Here is an 8,378-nt window from a genome sequence, read left to right as displayed (position 1 = left end):
ATCAGTATGGAGTGATTTATTGACTTATTGTTTTTTTTCCCTTACATACACCTTCATTGCCAAACATCATTTTGAAGCTTATGAATTTTCAAAAAACCAATAAGTCAATAAATAATTTTAAAAAGCTTAGCCAAACATGGCCATAGTCATCAATTTCACATTTGCTTCTATGCCTTTTTCCTCCACATGTGTCATCTTTAGTGATATATGGCATACTCAAAACACACATAACCTTCAACATAGTGAAAAAGAAATACATATTCTTTTGTCGTGTCCAAAAGTTTTTTCTCTTGAATTTAGATTTTTCAAATTTCCAAGTCATATATTGAATAAACAAATTACAAAGACATGATTAGCATATATTACTAAGTTTGTTTATTTGATCTACTAGTTTCGTGGAGTTACATAAAATCTTTTTGGGATCATCAAATAAGACAAAATCTCGAGACCGAACTTTCTAGTGTACAAATAATAACCAAGTCATATTAGAAACTCGATGCAAACAAAACACGAAACTTCTAAGTATATTTGTATGTGTATTTCTTAATATGATACAATCTCGAGACCGAATTTTCATGTGTACAAATAATAACAACACGTTAATAGAAAATTAGTTGGCATGCATGCCGATCTTCTTTTCTGGGTCTTAAAACCCGTTTAACTAACTTTAAATAAAACCTTGATTGCCCCAAAATAACAAATACCATGGACACAATCGTTCGTAACATAAATAACAAACTAAACAAATACCGTTTAACAAGAAGGATGATGCACAAATGGGCTCATTTGAAGAGCATTCGCATCGCTTCCGTCATCTCTATTCCATAATTACACTAAAAAGCATTACAATTTTTCCCTTCTTTTCAATTAAATAACTTTTTTTGTATATTAATCATTATATTTTTCTTTCACCTCCACTCACAATCACTTTTAAAAACTATTAAAAAAATAATAAAGGTAAACATTATCCACTTAAATATGCAGATGACAAGTATCATTTTCTTTTTCCTTCATTTCATTAAGAACCGTTTAAAAACGCTTTTTAAAAGGGGTGTGATAAATATACCCAATATATGGATTAATATACCAAATTAGTCAAACTTGGTAATGATTAAGTACTTTAATACATTATATTTTATTTTAAAGTCAAAAGTAATAATTTTGTTTTTTATGTTATTTTTTTTATAATACTTTTGTTACTTTTTTATATTTTGTTATACTATTATTAGTATTAATATCAATATAAATAAATAAATAATTAATACACTTTATTATAAACACGAAAGTGAAAAAGTTTATCATAAATAAATAAATAACGAGTCTCTAATAAAAAAGTAAACGTGCAAACATTAAAACTGTCACACCCTGACTTTTGCGGACGCGTATGCGTGTGACTTGATCGGTTCTCATTGCGTTCGATTATAATAAACAACTATATGATCAAATGGTGTTCATCCATTCATAAAGTTTAAAATATTACAAACACCAGTCATTTAAGTTTTCAAACAACACAACCTCTGCTTAAGTTACAAACCAACAAAACTGGATGACATCTAAACTTGAAATTTATATCCTGAAAACAACACCAGCGCCTAAGATCCATCTTGTTTCCTGAAATACATGCAATTTTGAAAACATCAACAAAGGTTGAGCGAGTTCATGCATTTTGTATGAGTACTGATAAACTTGTAAACATTTGAGAGACTCCATTGAAAACATGTATGAAAAGCGTCTATGAACAGATCAATTAATGTTTTGCAAGGACATTAATGTATGTGAAGACATAGGGAGTACTCAATCCGAGTAGATAATTGTCAGTGTCGAATCTCCTCGACTATGTCGAATCCCCTCGAGTGTGTCAAATCACATTGGTTGTGTCAAATCCCTTTAACTGTATCAAATCACCTTGATTGTGTCAAATCCTCTTGACCGTTGCCGAATCACCTCGACTGGGACACAACAGCACTCTAAGTGGTCACATAGGGACCATGAGTGGGGCTCGGCCGTACCCGTTAGATCTAACCCTTGTCCATGATTCTTATGAGAGTTATTGGCATTTCAATTTCAGCCTATACTCACATGATCTAATAGTTCATTTCATAGCCAAAACATACCATTGAAACATATGTAACATGTATTTCACCCCCGAGAATTATAAATCTGAAAACAATTAAGAGAAAAGGGGGACATGAACTCACAAGTTTGCGTCCTGCTATCTCATATATTCAAAGATCCTTCTAGGAGTCGTACAACTACCTACACACGTGTGAGGTTTTAAAATACACATAAGTCAATAAAAAATTACAGAATGTGAATGCTCTAATAAAACAATAGTTTAAGACCGTAAAAAGAATATTTGTTTTGTATGGTGTAGGCGTAGCTCCCTAAAACAAGGAGTCGACCCACCTGCAAACAACTGGTCCAGATATAGGGTAATGGGTGTTTTGCACATGCTTCCTCTTTTCTCATCATTATTACTAACACAAACGCATGTATGGATCTTAATTCGTGCCGTACAAGTAATTGCACTATCAATGCACGCAATTTTAAATAACAGATATGGAGAAGGAACTAATTTGTACAGTGCCACCATCTTTTTTATACGCCTGTTTCGTTTGTTTGCTAAAACCTAACACAAATAATTTAAATATATTCGTAAAAGTAATGAAAATAAAAGAAAGGGAAAATAACAAGATTAGCAATTTACTAATCCATTTTTCAAAAATAGCCAACTGAAACGGCTTTACGAGCTGTTACATGCCATTGAAACGGCTTAACGACCCACCAATCCATGTATGCCACGTGTCCGACAACTCGTTTCATGCGTCGTCATTGTCACATTGAAAGTTCTTAGCCGAGTCGTTTCAATTGGCTTGTCCCTTGAGCCGGTACAGTGGATGGCGAGCCGGTTGAAAGTTCTCAGCCGAGTACTTTCCACACGGCTCAAGCCGCAAAGGTCAAGCCGGTTCCACTGAAGTTGAGCCGTTTCCGTACACTCCTAAGCCTAAGCTGTTTCAATAAATTTTTAAGCCGTTTCAGGGCCGGCCCTGAGAATTCGTATATCCTGTTCGAGCTCGAAGAAATGTGCCCTTAGGCCTTAACGAAATTGGGTATTGGGCTTACTAAAAGTCTAAACCTAATGCCAAAGGGGTTAATAACTAATCTAAACCATAAGAATAGTTCTGTAACGGGCCTATGTTGGTGTTTGTATGCGTGTACCCCATTAAAACAATATTTTACATATACATATCGGGTTTTTTTTATAAAAAAAATGTGCCCCTCGAGATATCGGGCCCTGGCCGGTGGTCCTCCCCGCCCACCCCCAGGGCCGGCTATGCGTTTCCGCACACTTCTAAGCCATTTCAGAGTGATCGAGTTTGTGGGGCATATTTTAAATATTTCTTTGAATTACGTCAAAATACAAAGTGGTCAAGTCAAAATTTAAATGTTTCTTTGTCATAATCATTAAAATCACGTTTTGTAGTAGTTAATTTAAAATATGAGGGTTAAGTTTGTTACATAGGGGGGAAAGTGGCAGGTTGTTAACAGGAACATCAAGTATGTTGCTGATGCCGGTGTAAGTAGACGTGGTTTAGAAATTGAAACCAATCATTCATACATCAATTTTTTTAAGTTATGTTTCTAAGATGTGTGATATTCCAAACATTATACGGTTGTCCTACCGGATGTCTACGTTTACTGATCCGATCGATATAATTAATGATCGTGATCTTACATTTTTATTTAATTTGGCGATGCAAAATCCTTTTGAATAATATATAGTCTCGTTTAATGATACATGCAGTTACATAATAATAACAAAATTAATTACAGATATGGGATCCCATTTTAGATATTATAACATAACTAGTGGGTTGGCCCGCGCGATACAGCGGGTATTGGATGACTCAACTTGTGTGACCCCCGCATGACCCATTTCCTTCTTAGTTAAAACACGCTGATCAGGATAACTAATCGAAGATATCGTAAACAATTTGAATAGTTTTATGTTGCAGCCACAAATCATTTCAGCCATAAGATTGGCCCATGATCTTTGTATCTACTAATTTTTTTAATTTAGGTTTTCATTAGTTCAAAGTCTCACTAATATCATACTGTCTTACTTTAATTAGTATGTTGTTGTAATCATGAAAGTGTGCTTGACAAAATTATGGAAAACCATTATAAGGCCGGAGGATATGGAGGGCGCCACCGTGCCACCTCACCGCCGATAGCGCTGACGTGGCGCGATAAAGCCCCTAGGGGCTTTATCCCACACCCTCCGGCCTAAATGAGATTGCTTTTCATTATAAAAGGATTTAGAGATCTTTTCTGCAAACACATCAGTAAGGCTAGAAAAAAAAAAGCAAATTGTTGTGTAACCAAATAGTTATTTCTAAAGGGTTATATTCATTGTGAAATACCAAGAACTGATCACAACTGCAACAATCATTAACATCAATTATACCGCAGCGCTTTAATCGCCTTTGACAAAACGTTGTACCATAAACTTGAAAACATGAGATGATCTAACTTTTAGCAGCAAATATAGGAGTTAATAATGATTTGCGAGGTTGTAAGAACCACATCAAGAACTGTATATGGAAAAATTGGCGATTATGATTACAACGCTATAAAACAACAAATAAAATCCAACTCTATTGATTACTTACGAACATGAGTGTCACGACAATCAACACATCGCTATTTGGTACCCAGTTTTGTTCAGATTCGGTAACGGTATGGGTACGGGTATTGTATCGATCCCATCCCTAGGAGTCACATAAGCTACAAATTTAGAGGCATGGTCATTAATGCCTTCTAGAATGTATTACCTCCTCAAAGTATGCAAGTTCACTAAGAAGTCCCGAAAGAAGATGCCAAAGCTTTTCAATTTTCTTTTGAGTTCCGCCTGGTACGTTTCTTACGTCTCGCGTTATGGAACACGGCTGAGCTGTCAATTCAGTCTGGCGAACGAGACTTTGCCATAACTTAAAGCCATCTCCACCGTCAAACGCCCCCATTCCCAACTGTAACATCAAACGTAAAGTGATCATGAGTTGCTGACTTTTAACCAATTCTATCTGTAATCACCAAACAGAACCTTACCTTTATCATATTTTCTTCCAGCATCTCGTACGTACAATAAAAACGTTTTGCGTATGCAGGATCATGAAGTTCGACAGCAACATACCATCTAAGGAAGCTAGCTAACTCGATGTTCGTTAATGCTGCAAAATAAAATAAAATAAAATTATCAGATTCTAGAAAGTAGAAAACTAAAATTAAGATCCACTTTTATAGATGTTACAGCTGGCATACAACGCTGTACGAGAAACTGAGAAAGACGAGATTTATCTGAGCGTTCAAACCGCATAGGTTGAACCAGTTGAAGTAAAAACATTGGAGCTCTTCATCATCGGCTCTTTTGAGAACACGAACAGCATGAGCACGGACCTATTAACATTTAAACATAGGTCAAAAGTTCTTACTTATAATTTACAGACTCATATTAACATGTGTGTGTGTTCGAAACATACCTCTTCGCTCTCGAAAACGGGTGACAGAAGCTCTAATGCATCACATACGTCAATCATTTCCCAGCGACCCATCAGTTCAATCGCCTGTTTTGCTTCCTGAACGTCACTCCACTCAACACATCAAAGAAACTTTGTTAATGCCCGTTTCTCCGACATTAACGAGAAACGGAATTTCCATAGCAACTGTCTCTCGTCTCCACTCAAAGTTCGTGTTGGTGGGTACTTTAGTATCCTTTGAGTTGACCTCGATAAATGGATAATAATATAAAATAAAAATAAAGAAATTAGAAATATAAATGATTAAATTTTGAATAAAACTTGCTTTCTTTCGGTAGAGGTGGGCTTAAGATCTCTATCGATGATACCACGATTCAAACTCCTTGCAAGCTTCAACTGCTTGTGCTCAGAAGGGTTGATTTTCCCCACTTCTGGGTAACTGTTTCTTCTCAACTGAGTTCCTAAAAATAAAAACAAACATCTTGATTATGTTAGCAATGCATCATTTGATATGCCACCACATGGTTATGTTAGCAAAGTTTGTAAGGAAATCATTCGGCTTCCCATCTTCAAACAATAAGATACATTAAGGTAAAACTACTTTGTTTTTTTTTTATTTGGTCCATAGTAGCCAATATCCTGAGCTCACTTAAAGGTGTTACGTCAGGCAGCACAAAAAGATGAAGGAGAAAAGTTAAAATCAGTCTGGTAAAGGAACAAAACTGACCTTAACCTCCGCCTACCTCGTAGTTGCTCGCTTCGAACAACCGTTTAATTTCTGAAAAACGCTGAGATCTAAATAAGATTTTAAGTTGTCATTTCTAACCCGTTTAACAAACAGGTCATGTTCGGGTCAGCCTATTTAGTTAAACCGTCAACCCGTTAAAAATTAGAATAATGAAACAAACCTGTGAGTCTCAAATACTTCATGTTGGAAGAGGAGACCTCTCATTTTGGTCCTTAAAAATCCCGTTTGTAATATCAGTGCTATGCACATTATCTTTTTTCCCACAATCCAAAGACGTTGCTTCGTATATTCCTACAAAATCAAAGTAAAAGCGGTTAAACAGTGACGAAAACAAATGTATATAATATGAAAATGCACCAAAACTTGCTACACCACAGAGGCAACTCGGACACGTTGACCAAAGTCAATATCAGGAACCATCTGCATACTTGAACAAAATATGGAGTCAAAGACATGCATCATGATTATATTTACAATGTCAAAATTTAAAACCTTGGAAATCTGATCCAAGTACTGATTTGCACCATGTATGAACTGTGTTCCACCTCCTGGAAATGTAAACTTGTCTTTGTTGTGAGGTACATTATCATACCACACCTGTATCAACATTCAAAAAACTTATAACTAAACACACAGATATACATAATATGATCTAATTCAAGATGTTCAGAACCAAACATGATCTAAATCAAGAAGTTCAAATCCAAAAATCTAAATCAATTAATTTAATCTCGCTTCTCCTTTTCAATCAGAAAATGACTCATCTTACCCCATCATCGTCTGATTCATTTCACAACCCACCATAGAAATCCCTAATCCAGTAATCTCCCTATCTTTATTATACAAGACTCAATAAAAAAACAAACCTATACCTGATATGAAGTTCCCCAATGTCAGTCCCTCTCTATCGATTTGTCTCGTGTCTCTCTTTTGTATTCGTTTTCCTTAGGGTTCTCTCTTCTAAGCACCGGCGCGACGGGCGGCGTTGACGGCTTTCTCGTCCTTACGAGCGGCGGTGGTGGGGCTGGCGTTGCGGATGACCACCGGTTCGTAATCCTATGCGATGCGGCCTGACATTTTATTAGTCTACGAAGAAGAAGATGGATGGATGAGTATATTGTGTTGCAGAGAGGCTATGTAGGGTTTGGTGGATTTTATGGGATTGGAGGGTTAGGGGGAAGATGAACTGAAGCGGGTGTCTTTAATCCCCTTCGGCTTCTTTTATTAGGGTTCTAAATGAAGATGGCAAAGTACCGATTATACCCTTTGGCGTCTTAAAAATTTGGGTTAAAATAGCTTATACATCCTTGTACATAATGCTTGATAACTTGTATGTATGATAAAATTACCATCTTGTACATCACTTCTCCTTTTTATAATAATATAGATAAAGAAGAAATTAACTTTAACTTGAAACTTAGTATTACTTCTTTGTCAATAAGAGATAAGAGCTAACATTCTGAAGGAACACTTCAATCCGAGAACAGATATTAAAAAAAGAGTAAATTACAAGTTTTGTCCTTTATGTTTACACCAAGTTACAGGCGGTGTCCTTTACCTTTAAAATTGACGAATTTTGTACTTAATGTTTCAAAATCTTGCACGGTATGTCCTTTGAGCCTAACCCAGTTTATTTTTTTTGTTAAATTTGGTCATGTGCCATACACATGAGGGCATTCTTGTCATTTAACCATTCCAGGGCTTATTATGTAAATAATATATAGATATGGACTGTTTTGTAAAATAAATTTTTACCTCTTGCTTCTTCTGCACTCTCTCTTTCTCACTCTAACTTTCTCTCCCTCTTTCTTCTCACTCTCTCTAAGCTCTTCAGGTTCTCTCTCTAAAAAACCACTGCCGGAGTGGTGGGTTTAGCGTTGGTGGGAGATGTACGGTGGTGGGTGGTGAATTATGGTGGGTTTAGCGGTGGTGGAGGCGTACGGTGGTGGGTGGGTGCGATGGTGATGATGGGTGGCGGTGAAGGAGGTGTACGGTGGTGGGTTATGGATGGCGAAGGTTAGGTCATGGGGAGGAGGAGCCAGGTCATAAACCCTTTCACCATTAATCTCCCACAATGATAAACAAAACTTCAA

At 36.3% G+C, this 8,378-nt stretch overlaps 1 pseudogene; it reads right to left on the bottom strand.

Moving 5' to 3' along the window:
* Positions 1 to 4,665: 4,665 nt before the first annotated feature.
* Positions 4,666 to 5,660, bottom strand: LOC110876678 (annotated as a pseudogene).
* Positions 5,661 to 8,378: the final 2,718 nt, after the last annotated feature.

The sequence above is a fragment of the Helianthus annuus genome, chromosome 9 (genome assembly GCF_002127325.2).
Source record: "Helianthus annuus cultivar XRQ/B chromosome 9, HanXRQr2.0-SUNRISE, whole genome shotgun sequence".
NCBI classification, from domain to species: domain Eukaryota; kingdom Viridiplantae; phylum Streptophyta; class Magnoliopsida; order Asterales; family Asteraceae; genus Helianthus; species Helianthus annuus.
This window is presented reverse-complemented; position numbering and strand designations above follow the sequence as displayed.